Source organism: Pipistrellus kuhlii, unplaced genomic scaffold (genome assembly GCF_014108245.1).
Source record: "Pipistrellus kuhlii isolate mPipKuh1 unplaced genomic scaffold, mPipKuh1.p scaffold_m20_p_3, whole genome shotgun sequence".
NCBI classification, from domain to species: domain Eukaryota; kingdom Metazoa; phylum Chordata; class Mammalia; order Chiroptera; family Vespertilionidae; genus Pipistrellus; species Pipistrellus kuhlii.
In genome coordinates, this window is record NW_023425529.1 from 150172849 (window position 1) to 150188091 (window position 15243).

The 15243-nt window shown below is 38.8% G+C and overlaps 1 long non-coding RNA gene across 1 annotated transcript; it reads right to left on the reverse strand.

The window, feature by feature from the left end:
• Window positions 1-1693: 1693 nt before the first annotated feature.
• On the reverse strand, window positions 1694-13404 carry LOC118728926. The gene is made up of 3 exons (XR_004991048.2): window positions 12635-13404; window positions 2498-2642; window positions 1694-1860 (listed from the first exon to the last, which is right to left on the reverse strand). It is a non-coding gene; the product is annotated as an uncharacterized LOC118728926 (long non-coding RNA).
• Between the last annotated feature and the right edge of the window lie 1839 nt (window positions 13405-15243).

The following is a 15243-nucleotide window of genomic DNA, read 5'->3' on the forward strand; positions in this document are numbered from 1 at the left end:
TTTTTTTTTTTTTTTTTTTGTCTGGGAAGCAAATTATTTGACCATCTATTTTGGATGATAGCCTTGCTGGATATAGAAATCTTGGTCTCAGATCCTTGCTTTTCATTACCTTGAGTACTTCATGCCATTCCCTTCTGGCCTATAGAGTTTCTGATGTGAAATCAGGTGTCAGCTTTATGGGAACTCCTTTGTAGGTAACACTTTTTTTTCTATTGCTGCCTTTAAGATTCTCTTTGTCTTTAATTTTTGGCATTTTAATTATGATGTGTCTGGGCATGGATCTGTTTGGGTTCTTCTTGTTTGGAGTTCTCTGTGCCTCTTGAACTTGTGTGACTGTTTCCTTTACCAGGTTAGAGAAGTTTTTTACCATTATTTCTTCAAACATTTTCTCTAATTCCTTTACCCCTTTCTGCCACTGTCTGGCACACCTGCTATTCTAAAATTGTTACATTTCACATTGTCCCACAGGTCCCTTAAGCTGTCCCCTTGCTTTTTAATTGTTTTTTCTTGTTGGTTCTCTAATTGAGTGATATTTTCAACTCTGTCTTCTAAAACACTGATTCAATCCTCAGCTTTCCCTAAAAAAGGGAAAAGTGTATTCCTTCCAATGTGTTCTTTATTTGTGTTATGTCATTCTTTATCTAAGACTGTTCATTTTTCATAATTACTATATCTTTTTTCACACTATTCAGCATTTTTAACATCATTATTCTGAACTCTGTTACATATAAATTTCTTATCTCTGCTTCATTTATCTCTTTTCTGGAGAATTCGCTAGTTCTTTCATTTGGGGGTTGTTTCTTTTGTTTTCTCACTTTGTTGTCTGTTTGGGTTTGTGACTATGTTTTAGGTAGGACCTCTATACCTCTCAATCTCTAATGTTAAAGTGTTAAAGGTTGCTTCTGACTAATTGGATCAAGCAAAGATTCAAAGCCTCTAGAGACCACCTCCATCTACAGACTAATAGGATTCTGAATAGCCCCCAGGCAATCTTCCTCAGAGTTTTTTCAACTGGATGGGGCAGTTGCTTCTGCCTGGAGGCTAGTTGTTACTTTTTTTTTTTTTTTTAAGTGAAGTTTTGTTTTATTTTATTTTATTCCATTTTTTAAATTAAATTATTATCTGTGTACATATTTTAACATTGCCCCCCCCATACATACCCTCCCTCCCCAGAGTTTTGTGTCCATTGGTTGTACTTATATGCATGTATACAAGTCCTTCGATTGATCTCTTATCTCCCCCAAGGCGTTTTCCATTAGATGTGTTGACTGTCTTTCCCCCTGGCAAGGCAGATGTCTATGTGGGAAAGATGTCCTCCACTGTGTGAGGGAATGGCTCAGCACGGGAAACTTGGGGTGTCTGCCTTCTGAGCTCTATCCCCTGAGTCCCCTGTCCTGGGTTCTGCTCTCACAGTTCCAGTCTACTTCACCCTCCCTCTGCCAAAGCATAAGGTGGGTGGCTCCACAGGAAATTTTTGTGTGTTGGCCCTTTAAGAGGGTGCCTGAACTTTCAGCTGCCACTCCCTGGCAGACAGTACCTCTCTGCTTTTCACAGCTAGATGTTATGTGGGTATCCTCCTCAGTTTGGTGCTCTCTGCTGGGGAGACCAGCTTCGGTATTAGATCCCAGAGTTCTCAGTGACAACCCTCCCCCCTCCCCCCAGCTGAGATATCCCTCCAGGACTTCAGTTGCCCTTTGGTGCCTCCAGCCCTCCTACCAGTCTCTATGCAGTCTCCACCTTCAGACCTTGGGTAGCAGGGTTCTCTCCTATGAGTTTTCCATTGATTATTCAGGAAGCCTTTCTATATTTCAACTGTAATTCTGTCTTGTGTCTGGGAGCATCCTTCTACTCTGCCACCATCTGAAAATTTTCAAGACTGTAGTTAGTTGAATTTGTGTCTGATCCTATACATTGACTTGTTAGTACACTTCTGGTGGTAGGTATAAGTAGGAAGTATTCTGAAATAATTCCTGAGTATTCTGAAATGATTCCTCTGAAACAATTCTAAAAACCAAGAAGTTTGGTTTTAATTCATTATCTACAAAAATTAATAAATAGAATGATGGAATTCTAAGTGTAGTGAAACTAGGTCATTAAGGACTAGGACAATCTAGGCCAAACATGCTAAGGTAATATATCACATAGAAATTAAACTACAAAATGACGTAAACTCATTTAATAGGGAATTTTCTTTTGCTTCCATACAAATTTTTCTTTGCCTCTATGAGAGATCAGTTTCTCTCTTCAATATTGAGTTGGAGAACAGAATTGAAATCCATAGGTAAAGAAACTAAACTGAAGTTGTGGCTATGTTTGTTTCTGGTCTGAGCCCTCAACATCATGAGGTTTGTTTTGAGTTCTCAAAGGCCAGAGCTCCCTCTCACTTCCATGGCTTTGAGGACAGTTGGTTTAGCCCATAATATCTGAATGCCCAAACGACCCATAGAGGTTGTCCGGTGGACAAACTGAAGTGTGCCCACAGTGCAGCACTGCTCACCTGCAGCGGGTCACAATCGCAGTCAGACGTCTCCATGGTGACATCTTTGAGCCAGGAGGCCAGTACAGTGGGCTTCATGACATGCCAGGACTGGAGTGACCATAGTGCCGAGAACAGCTTTGACTACTGTAAGCCATCCCTATACCTCTAATTCAGATGAAAAAGTTTAAGAACTTAATCCATACTGAAGGATCATTGAGGGTGATTCTGGAGCAAAGTCTCTCTGTGTGAGATCCAGGAGGCCTTTTCAACCCTGTCACCTTCTGGAATCCCCATAGTAGTACCTAAGAAGAAGGCAAGGCCAGAAAAAAAGGATTCTGAGTACTTACTAGACAGAAACCAAGAATGAGAACTTCATGATTGCTCATTATTCTTGGATACTGTGTCTTAAATGGCCTGGTGACTACCTCCATGTACTTAAGAGTGTAGCTTTTTTTAAATTTTTTTTATTAGAGTTGCCCAGAAGAATATAAACTAATGTCCTAATTACCTGTGTTACCATCCTGAAACAGAAAAACTGAGTTTTTATTTCATTTAGGTGGTTCCGGAGAGAAACCTTTCCAGGACCCATGTATGGGCAGAGCTGTTTTCCCTGATCAGGATCCTTGCAGCACCCAAGTAAGACTGTAATTATCAAATGTATTTTTGTTCTGTCTCTGGCCACTGCTAATTGTGTTCTTTATTTCCTTTCTAATAGAAAGCTCTTACTATTTTCTCCGACAATTGTGATATTTTCTTCTTTTTATTTAATTTTTATTTACTGATTTGAGAAAGAGAGAGAAAGAAGATGGAGGAGTGAAAGAGAGAGAGAAATGTCAATTTTTGTTGTTTCACTTATTTATGCATTAGTTGGCTGATTCTCATATGTTCCCTGGCTGGGGATCAAATCTGCAACTGTAGCATATTGGGATGATGTTCTAATCAATTGGGCTACCCAGCCAGAGCATGTTATTTATTTCTTGATCATTGTACCTTCTATTCACCAATTAATCAAAATCCAATCCACCAGGATATTTTACCGAACTTTACTATAGAAAAAAAGTACTTAAAAGCAGTCTTACACTTAGGGGCTTAAATGTCTCAAGTGTTTCAAAGTAAGTTCTGTTTAAAATGTTTAGAGAACCCATCTTAGGCCTCTATACATTATGGTTCTGTCCTCTCACAGGCTAAGTACATTTTATTTTAATGTACTAGTAAATGAGAATAAACAATTCATTTTTATTATAGAAAATTAAATCAATCGCTAAGTAGTCAAAGGACTACATACTTATTAATGAACTACTTTATTTTATTTACGTATGTATGTATGTATGTATGTATGTCAGTTAATTCTCACCCAAAGATATTTTTCCATTGAGTTTAGAGACAGTGAAAAGGATGGAGGGAGACAGGGAGGAGAGAGAGCACTTGAGTGAGAAGACATTGATTGGTCAGTTGTCTCCCCCCTCCACCAGGGTCAGGAATTGAACCTGTAACCCAGGTACGTGCCCTTGACCAGGAATCAAATCTGTGACCCTTCAGTGATCTAATCACTGAGACACACTGGCCAGGGCTGGACCACTTTATTTAACTGCTTCTCCTAAAATGTAATCACCTAACTAAGTATAAAAAAGCCAAAATGTCATCTTACAAAGAAAATTAGATAGAGAGGACTTGTCATTGGCAACGTCTTTTTTGAAATAGACATTTTTATTGGTTTTTAAAGAGAGAGGAAGGAAGAGAGAGAGAGAGAGAAAGAGAGAGAGAGAGAGAAAGAGAGAGAGAGAGAGAGAGAGAGAGAGAGAGAGAGAGAGATCAATGTGAGAGTGAAACATCGATCAGCTGTCTCCTGCAGGCCTCTAACGAGGATCAAGACTAGCCCAAGCATTGCCGTGACCAGGAATTGAACAGGCAGCCTTTCAGTGCATGAAAGGATGTCCCAAGCACTGAGCCACTCTGGCCAGTCTTTATTATATATTTATTATATATTATATAACTAGAGGCCTGGTACATGAAATGCATGCAATTGGGGGGGTGGGGGGAAGAAGTCCCCTCAGCCGGCCTGCGCCCTCTCACTGTCAAGGAGTTCTCAGGAGATGTCCAACTGATGGCTTAGGCCTGTTCTCCATGGGGAGAGGGCCTAACCCATCAGTTGGACATCCTTAGCGTTGCCACAGAGGCAGGAGAAGCTCTTGCCACCGCTGCTGCACTTACCAGCAGTGAGTCCAGCTCAGGGCTTCTGGCTGAGCAGTGCTCCCCCTGTGTGAGCACACTAACCACCAGGGGGCATCTCCTACATCTGCCCCATGGTGGTCAGTGTGCATCATAGCCACTGGTCATTCTGCCATTCAGTTGATTTGCATATTACCTTTTTATTATATAGGAAGTTTAATTTAGGCCTCCCTAAATTTCTGCCACTTAAGTGTGTGTGTGTGTGTGTGTGTGTGTGTGTGTGTGTGTGTGTGTGCATATATAATTTCCATAATACCAGTAGTGAGAGATTTGTGTTAACATTCTAGCAGAGTTACACCTCTAGAACACAGTTATGAACCACAAAATGAAAACTACCTGAATGGCCAAATAATTGTCAAGCTCATGCATGGTACTCTATGTGAAATAGACTCAGCTCTCTACTTTGTGCCTATTCATATTCTATCTAATGCACTTGGGTACTGGTTTCCAAAGCACACAACAAACCAGATGATGAGAACAGCTGAGAAGCAGACAGCTATCATTTTATGTTGTCAGCTACAGTAAGTGGCAGCTGGATGACAGGGAAAACGGGGGGAGAAAAATCTTCCAAAATGCAAGCAGGGATATAAGACCTTGGGTCCCAGAGATCCAGAGCAATTTGGTTTCCAGAACAGCAGCTCTAAGTGGTCTCTGCAATCATCATTGTGTTTCAGCATAGTGAGATAATTGATTTAATGATGCTCAAATGTTGTAGCTGAAAAGATACCCTGGGGGTCTAACCCAACTCTCCCAATTTACAGATGAGGAAACAGAGACCTAGGGAAGCATTGAGAGCCCGGTTCAGGGTCAGAGTGGGTTAGTAGTGAAGCTGTGAATGGAGCCAGGACCTCCTGACCCCAATAAATGTTTTCATGACAAAATCGCTGAAGCCTGGTTGGTTAAATATGAGGATTCACTGAGATAAAGTATAGAAAGTTAGCACTCACAGAAAATGATTACAATCTTGTGAGGTTTTATTATGAATTAAAAACCTGCTATTTTTTAAAAAAAGATTTGAGTACTTTTAATATTAATTTTAAAAATAACTTTGCTTTTCCACAAAATTAAGTTCCAAGAAGCCATTTCTTCTCAGATGCTAAAATGTCGCCTCTTCAGAAAGGTTTCCCCTGACTACCTTATTAAAAATAGTACCTACCTCTTAGCCGAAACCGATTTGGCTCAGTGGATAGAGCGTCAGCCTGTGGACTGAAAGGTCCCAGGTTCGATTCTGGTCAAGGACATGTACCTTGGTTGCAGGCACATCTCCAGTAGGGGTTGTGCAAGAGGCAGCTGATCCGATGATTCTCTCTCATCGATGTTTCTAACTCTCTATCTCTCTCTCCTCCTCTCTGTAAAAAAATCAATAAAATATATTTTTAAAAATATATATATAAAAAAATAGTACCTCTTAGCCCTGGCCCAGTACTTCAGTTGGCTAAGCATTGTCCCCATACACACAGATGGGGTTTCTTTCTTTTTTTTTTTTTTCTTTCTTTCTTTCTTTCTTTTATTTTTTTAAATCACAGGTGGGGTTTCAATCCCTGGGCAGGGGCTCACAGAAGAACCAGCCAATGAATGCATAAATAAATGGAACAACATCAATGTTTCTCTTTCTCCTTTCTTTCTCCCTCTCTAAAATCAATATATAAAATAATAGTTTCTCTGTAACTTTATCCTTATATTGATTTTATGCTTTGTAAACTATCAACATATGAAATTGGATACCTATATATTTTACCCATAAAGCTTCTTTTAAAGTTAGTAGCTTAAATATTATGACTTTCTTCTAGTTTTAAAATAGAATAGTCCTCTTCTTTCCTAGAAAAGATTTAGCCCTTATTCTCAATCTCATAACCATGAAGTGATCCATTCATAAGGGCAGAGCTCCTGGAAGAGCAGAGTCTCTGCAAACTGAGTCTAACCAGCCTGATTAATAATGTCATGGGACCCCTTTCAAATGATGGCGCTTAGCTATAAGGATGCATATTCCATTTTTTAGCTGCATTCTATCAGTATTTTCTACATGTAGTTACATTTTAACAGGAAATATTTGGCCTGTGGTATAGCTGAATTCCTATAATGCAAGTATTTTTATAACATGATTCCAATATTATTATTTTATATAGCAGATAGAACTCCAAATACCTACCTGCTTCCCCCCAACCCCTTTCTGCATTCTTTAAAATATGAGGTATAGCCCAGCCAGGTATGGCTCAGTGGGTGAACATCAACGATGTACCAGGAGGTCATGGCTCGATTCCCAGTCAGGACACGTGCCTGGGTTGTGGGCTCAATCCCCAGGAGGAGGCATGCAGAAGGCAGCCCATCAGTGATTCTCTCTCATCATTAATGTTTCTATCTTTCTTCCTCTCTGAAGTCAATAAAAATATATTAAAAATAAATAAAATTATATATATATATATATATATATATATATATATATATATATATATAGTAGGTATTTTGTGAGCATGTTTTTTAAAGCTGGGAACAGTGAAACAAGGAAGGGTGTAGAACAGAAGAAGCAAGAGGAGGGAGCCTAGGAGGGAATGTTGGCTTACTGAGAAATTAGCCATAGCGACAGAAGTGAGCTTACTGAGAAGGCAGAGAAAGGGAGCCTTGGAGATAGGTTCTGGGGGTCAGCCGAAGAGGAGCTACCACTGCCACCACTCCCCTGGCCACAAGTCTCCTGAGACCCTTAGAGTTTAAGAGATGCATGCATGTGGAGGAAGAAGAGGGGGAAGGGAAAGCAGGCATGCTCCTGGGAGAGAGGGTGCACCTAAAATAGCAGGTATACTATTTCTGATAATCAAGCACAAACTTAAGCATCAATTAAACTTACTGGCTATGTCTTAGATTGAGATGGGAGGACAGCATTTGACATCTTAGTATTACCGTGTTTCCCTGAAAATAAGACATCCTCCGAAAATAAGACCTACTTACAGGTTTCCTTCTGAGTGAAATATAAGGCATCCCCCCAAAAATAAGGCCCCCCTAGGCTAAACATGAGAGATTTGGTCCACTGATTCTGAAAGAAATGGAGTCACAGGAAATTCAGGAATTGGATTGTTATGATGTTCCAGAAGATGATGACATGATTGTCACTGAATAAATGAGTAAATTCTTGATACTGTAGGATTCACAGTTTGTCTGGTTTGTGTTGACAACTACTGTACTACCGTACCATATACAGGCAATAAATTTCCTTTATTTTCATTTAACAATAAACGTGTACCGTATTCTTCTTCATGGGAAAAATAAGACATTCCCTGAAAATAAGACCTAGAGCATCTTTGGGAGCAAAAATTAATATAAGACACTGTCTTATTTTCAGGGAAACAGGGTAGTTTGATCTAATTTCCTTGCAAAACATTCTTTGTAAACAAGAAGTGGAGGAGTAGATTAGATGGTTGAAGAAAACTTAGAGAAGCACCAAGAAAATACCACTTCTCCAGAAATATCAAACAGTAAAAGTAATCCCTTAAAATTGTTATATTGTAAATCATCAAATGAAATACAAGACGCCTTAATAAGCCAATGAATTAGGAGTTGTTTATTGCACGAGGCCCAGAGGAGGTGTCTCTTCCAAATCTCAGCCCCACATTCAGGAAGTTTCCCCATATTTATACCCTTCGAGACTCTTTGCAGATATTACAAAGAACTCTGTGTGAGTTACTGTTACAGACAGTTGTAACCTTGAATACATAATGAGTTTGTAAGAATATGAGAATTGTTATCGGTATTAGTCTATTTTAAGCTATCACATTGGATGGCTAGCTTGCAAGGTCAGACAGTTAAGTTTATCTTTTTCTATTATTTGAACTAAAAACAAAGTCATTTTATAGAATAAGAGACTGTCTTAAAGTGGCAGAGTTTATAATGATAGAGTTCACAGGGACAGGGCTTACAAGAATGGGGTCTATCTAACAATAGCAGAGAATTCAAACAGCAGTTTTATACAAGATGGAGGTTACTGAGCTTCAAAATAAAGTGTTGTGCAATTTTAACATTTGTGCCCACTTGGTGTTCCAACTATCTTTACATTTTAGTGGACTCTTAGGTGTTAAAGAAACCCTTGCAATCAAAAAGGAATAAGAATTTAAGGTGACATAGTGAAGGTACTGCCACTAGCTCCCTCTTATGATATTGGTATTATGAATTAAAAACCTCCTCTGCCTGACCTCTAAGTGTTGGGATGTCTCAAGGCTGAGTCCTTCATCCTCTTTTCTCTTCCCCAGGTGACGCCATCTACTTCTAGAGCTTTTGATGCCATAAACATAATAAATTAAATAGGTATTTCCAACTATGCCCACTTCCTGAGCTCCTGGTTCTTCTGCTCAACTGCTTCCTGAACATTGCCTCTTGTCTATTAGCATCTCAAACTTCCTATGAAGGAAACCTGACTCTTATTTTCTCCTTTCTAGGCCGTATCCCAAACATTTTCATCTTAATGGCATTGCCACTGCTAAGCCTCAAAACCTAGGCATCCTTGCTACATCCATCTCACCCCTGACAGAGGTGGAGCCCCCATGAAGCTCATGAAGTTTAAGCTGCAGGCCCTTCACTTGCACAGAACTCTCCCAAGGCACTTCATTTTGTGTTCGGTTTATTTTTCTTACAGAGGAGCCTCAAATTCTGTAAGTTTCAGGTCCCACAAAACTTGGGTCTGCCTCTGCACCCTACATTTGCCTCTATTTCAAAAGAAAAGTATTTAAATCTGACCACTTTGGACACAGTGGATGGCTAAAGTCCCAGCCACTATCTTCTCTGACCTGGAGTCCTATGATGACCTCCTAATGCTCTCTCAGCTTCCCCACTCCCTCCTACAGTGTATTTCCTATGTAGTAGCCAGAATGATCTTTTAAAGATGATTTCCAGGTCATACCTCCTACTTAACCATCAAATGGTTTATCATTCCACTTATAAAGTCATACAACTAAACTATCACAATGCCCTAGTCAGTGGTAGGCAAACCACGGCTTGAGAGTCACATGCAGCTCTTTGGCCCCTTGAGTGTGGCTCTTCCACAAAATACCACATGCAGGCATGCACATACAGTGTAATTAAAACTTCTTGGCCCATGCGCAGAAGTCGGTTTTCAGCCTGGGCGAGTCTATTTTGAAGAAGTGGCGTTAGAACACTCAAGGGGCCAAAGAGCTGCATGTGGTTCACAAGCCGAAGTTTGTCAACCACCGCCCTCAGTGATCTGCCCACTGCTTAACCCCAGCCCCTTCCCTCAGAGCTTACTCCCCTCTCGCTATAATCTTTCCTTGTTGGAATACACCAGACTCATTTTTGCCTTAGGATTTTTGTACCCCTGTCTCCTATGTTTGGGGGAATTTCCCTCATTTCTTCACTTATCTCCCCATTTTTCAAGTCTCAGTTCAAATATCACCTCCCCTCCCCTCAAAACACTGTGTCCCTAAAGTAGTACCCAACTCTGCCCCAGTCATTCTTGACCTCATTTTCCTTTTCTTCAGTGGTCACTATTTAAAATTATCTTGTCTACCCAGTTTACTGGTTCATTGCCTGATATCTCTGAAAAGATTGCGAGCTCCATGGAGGTGGGAACCCAGTCTGCTTGCTCACTGCTGAATCACAGCAGCCTGAGTGCCTACTACAGAGAAGGTGCCCAATAAGTATTTGCTTTAAAAAAAAATTGTTTGTTGACTAAATACTAACAATAAAATGTGGCATGAAATACTACTACACAAAGTGGGTAGAATTGAAGAATATGAATATTATAAAATTCTTTTTGTTTTTTTCCTCATGAACTTTAGACCATCAAAGAAATCTATCCTGCCAGGGGATGCTAGTTTGAGATGTGGATTGATGTCACAATTAATATTTCACTATGTATGCCATCATAATGCATGAGGTAAAATGTGTATAGCATTGTGTCTAAACTGTAAGATACTTGCTATAAATAGCACATAGAGAGGAAAATGTATAGACTAAATCATATCTGAATTCCCCCACCCCCACCCCCAATAATGGTTTAGGAATGTTCAGAATGTTTGAGTTATGAATGTTATCATCCATATATTTTGAACTGAGTTAAAAATATTGTGAAAATAGAAAAACAGTAATTGAAATCTGGATCCATTTCCTTCAGATCTCTAAGGAAAAACATTTTACGATTTGCAATTTCTTTTGTCCATCCTATGGGTTGTCTGTTCACTTTCTTGATGAAAAGACAACCCACTAAAGCACAAAAGTTTTTAACTTTAATAAAGTTTATCTATTTTTTCCTTTTGTCTTTTGTGATTTGGTGTTACATCTAAAAAAATGATTGCTAAGTTCAAGGCCATGAAGATGTGCTCTGCTACCTTCTAAGAATTTTATAGTTTTAGCTCCTACATTTAGGTCTAGACTCTGTTTTGAGGTTCATATAGAGTGTGAAGTAGTAGCCCAGCTTCATTCTTTTGCATATAGAGATCCAGTTGTACCATAACATGTTGGAAAGTCTGTTCCAACACTAACTGGTCTTGGCACCTGTATCCATCAGTGTTCTCCAGAGAAATAAGATCAATAGTAAAGAAATTAGCTTACATTATTGTGGAGCTGGTATGACTGAAATCTATTAGGTGCAGACCAACAAGTGAATTTCATGTAAAAGCTGATGTTGAATTCTGAAATTTGCAGAGCAAGCCAGCAGGTGTTTTGTGTTGCAGTCTTGAAGCAGAATTGCTTTTTCTCAGGAAAACTCAGTCTGCTTTCCATCAAGGCCTCTACTACTTGGATGAGACCCACCCCCCTGGTGGAGGTTAATCTGCTCTACTTAAAATCAACTGATTTTATTTATTTATCATTTATTCATTCATTCAATCCTCACCCCAGGACACTTTCTCCACTGATTCCTCAAAGAGAGTGGAAGGGAGGGCAGAGACAGAGACAGAGACAGAGAGAGACAAATATTGAGGTGAGAGACACACGCTGATTGGTTGCCTCCTGCAAGTGCCCAACCAGATCCTGGGATCAAGCCCAAAACTGGGACATGTGCTCCTGCCTGGAATAGAACCTACAGCCTTCAGTCCGAGGGTCGACACGCTAACCATTGAGCAAAACTGGCCAAGGTTCAACTGATTTTAAATATTAATCACATCCAAAAATCTAGTGTTTGACCCAACAACTGGTATTAGCCTTACCAAGCTGAAACATTACCCATCACAGAATTCTTGTAAAACATCAATTGACCACAAATATAAGGTTTCCTTCTGGATTCTCTATTCAATTCCATTGATCTATATGTCTATCCTTAAGCCAGTACCACAGTGTCTTCATTATTGTAGTTTTGTTTTTAAAATCAAGGTGTGAGTCTTCCAACTTCTGTTGGGTTCAAGATTGTTTTGGTTATTTGTAGTCTCTTGCAATTAATGTGAATTTTAGATCAACTTGTCCATTTCTGAAGGGGATAAAAAGCAGTTGAAAGTTTAACAGTTATTATCTTAAATCTTGTGTGTCAACTTGGAGAGTATTGCCATCTTAATATTAAGTCTTTCAATCCATGCATATGTAATGAGTTTTTATTTGTTTAGATCTTCCTAAATTTCATAATAAAATGTCCTCCTTTGTCTCTGATAACAATTTTATTATAAAATCTATTTTGTATGATATTAGTGTAACCATTTCTGGTCTCTCAGATACTTTTTTTCATGGTATATCTTTTTCCAAACTTTTTCTTTAAACCTATCTGTGTTCTAAAGAAAAATATTGTACTTAAAAACTTAAATTCTTCTAAGTATATTTTCATTTCAGGTGGGTGTTAAAATGTAGCAAATAGTGTTTTTAAATTCATTTACCTCATTTAAGAGAATATAATCAACATAAAAAATAAAAGGTATTCTTCCTTTCCCCAACTCTTAATCAGTCCTTGATTTAAGTTATAAGTATATATTCTACAAGATCAGATCTGGAGTCACTTACCTTCTAAAGATTCACAAATCTGTTTAATGTCAAACCAGCAGGGAAAAGAAATTCCTCAGCAAGGAATTGCTCAGAAAGTACTGTACCATGTCTCCAAATTCCTGAGAATCAAGTCAGAAAACTGGAAGCAACTGAAAGCACTATAAGGTAGGTTATGTTCACTTTGTGACAAGCCACTTCCTAAATCTAATGAACAAAGTATGGAGGACACCTATGTACAGCTAGCTGGTTATCTTATTCTCTAGTAAAGCACTGTCCAATAAAAATATGTGACTCACAAATGTAAATTACATATGTAATTTTAAAGTTTCTAGTAGATATATTTTAAAAAGTAAAAAATAGGCAAAATTGTTAATATAGTTAATTATAGTTTATTAACAAATATAATCACATATTTTATTTAAGCCAATATATTATCATTTCTACATGTGATCAATGTTAAATTGTTAGTTATTCTTAATTTCCTACTAAGTCTTTGAAATTTAGTGTGTATTTTAATTAAAAGCACATCTTTATTTGATAGAAAAGCACACATTTCAAGTGATTAAGAGCCATAAAGACTAATAGTTACTATATTGGACAATGCAGCTATGGCATTTAATGTTGAAAATGGCCTTAAAATGCTCTATGATGATCATAGCAAACTGAATTTTTTTCTTAACCACAATTATTATGCATTGCCATAACAAGACTATTTATGTAATAGGATTATAAAAACATAAGGATGGCTGGTGTGGCTCACCAGTTTAGTGTGGAACTATGAACCAGAAGATCATGGTTTGATTCCCAGTCATGGCACATGCCTGGGTTGCAGGCTAGATCCCCAGTGGAGGGCATGCAAGGGGCAGCCAATCAATGATTCTCTCTCATCATTGATGTTTCCCTCTCTCCCCCCCCCCTTCCTTCCTCTCTGAAATAAATTTTTAAAAATATTTTTTAAAACTAAAAAACACATGTAATAACCTAACAGGTAGAGGTGCAATCAGAATTAAATTTGTAAATTTGTAAATTTGTAATTCAATCTGCATTAGTAATGATGGCTAACATTTAAGTATTTACTCTGTACCAGGCACTATGCTAAGTATTTTAACGTATGATGAAAGGCACTTCTATCTCCACTTCATAGAAGAGAAACATTGATCAGTTGTACATACACCACACATATACACACACACACACACATGCATTGCAACCAGGGATCATACCCACCATTTGGGCATGTGCCCTGACCAGGGATGGAACCCATGGCCCTTCTGTGCATGGGATGATACTCCAACAGAACCACACTGGCCAGGGCTGTCGTAGTTCATTTATATTATCTAAACTCGCAGGCGTCTTCAAACTACGGCCCGCGGGCCACATGCGGCCCGCAGAGGAGTCTGATCCGGCCCACCAGGTTTTTTGGGCAGTGAGCGCAGCCGAGGTGTTACAGTAGGAATTAGTAGTTCATATAGTCCGGCCCTCCAGCTCTCTGAGGGTCCGTGATCTGGCCCCCACTTTAAAAAGTTTGAGGACGCCTGAAAGTGACCTTCATAAGTTGCGACATAGAGGGCACATGTGCTTACAACTATCAGGCCAAGTAGTTGTAGTTCTTTTAGAGTCCTGGGTCAACTTTTAACAAATTACAGATTGTTCATTTGGTAGAATCTTCTTTTATTTACAGCCAGCACCCAATAAGCCAGAAATATTAAGGTACGGCGTTATTAAGGCAAGACCAAATTCTACCCCAGTTGAGAGAAGCTTTCACAGAGGTTTTATAAGCCTAACTTCTCTGGCCACCTCCCATGTCTAGGACACTCCCTTCAACATGGAAGTCCATACAACCAAGAAGAGTAGCTGGAGAAGATAATGCATGTTCTCTTTCTAAGGATTTAGGACCAGGCTGTGCAGAGAATTTTGACAAACATCAAAAATCCTAAGTTACCTGGGTTTCATAAAACAGTTGAGAGAAACTTCCAGTCTTTCATTTTCCCAACCTCACCCTTTTTCATAAGGGGATTTAAATGCTCTAAGCAAATATTCTCCAGATCTTAACAGGGGTCTTGTCAGGTCTAATAAGCTAACAGGAAAGGCATCAGGAGCCAGCCATTCACAGTCACTCAGCCCAAAGCAGTGGCAGCTAATCAGGAGAAAGCAAGACAAATTTTCTACCCTTCCATTTGATTTTCAAGTATAATGTATTGTTGGGACATTTGTGATGAATAACACCATACTTTTATTATTATTCCACTTTATAGGTGAGAAATTGAGGCTTAGAGATATTATGTGCTCACCCAAGTTCACATCACTTCTTAGAAACTAAAGACTGAAATCCACTTGAGTTCACAGTTCATTACCTTTGATCATCTATTCTTGGGAAATAAGCTCCCTATTTTGAAATCTATATAACCGGTACTTATGTTGGAATTTCTATTATTTAACAATTATTGAACAAATATATGTACTCTCCAGAGTCACTGCCAATAAAAACACTTACCACAGCAGGTGTTAAAAAATAACTGAAAATCAGGCCACACTCTTGAGTAAGCCTCTAGACAATTTATCTCATTTCACTGGTAACCTAGTAATTAAAAATGGTTTATAGTATGTGATTCCCAAAATCTTAATAA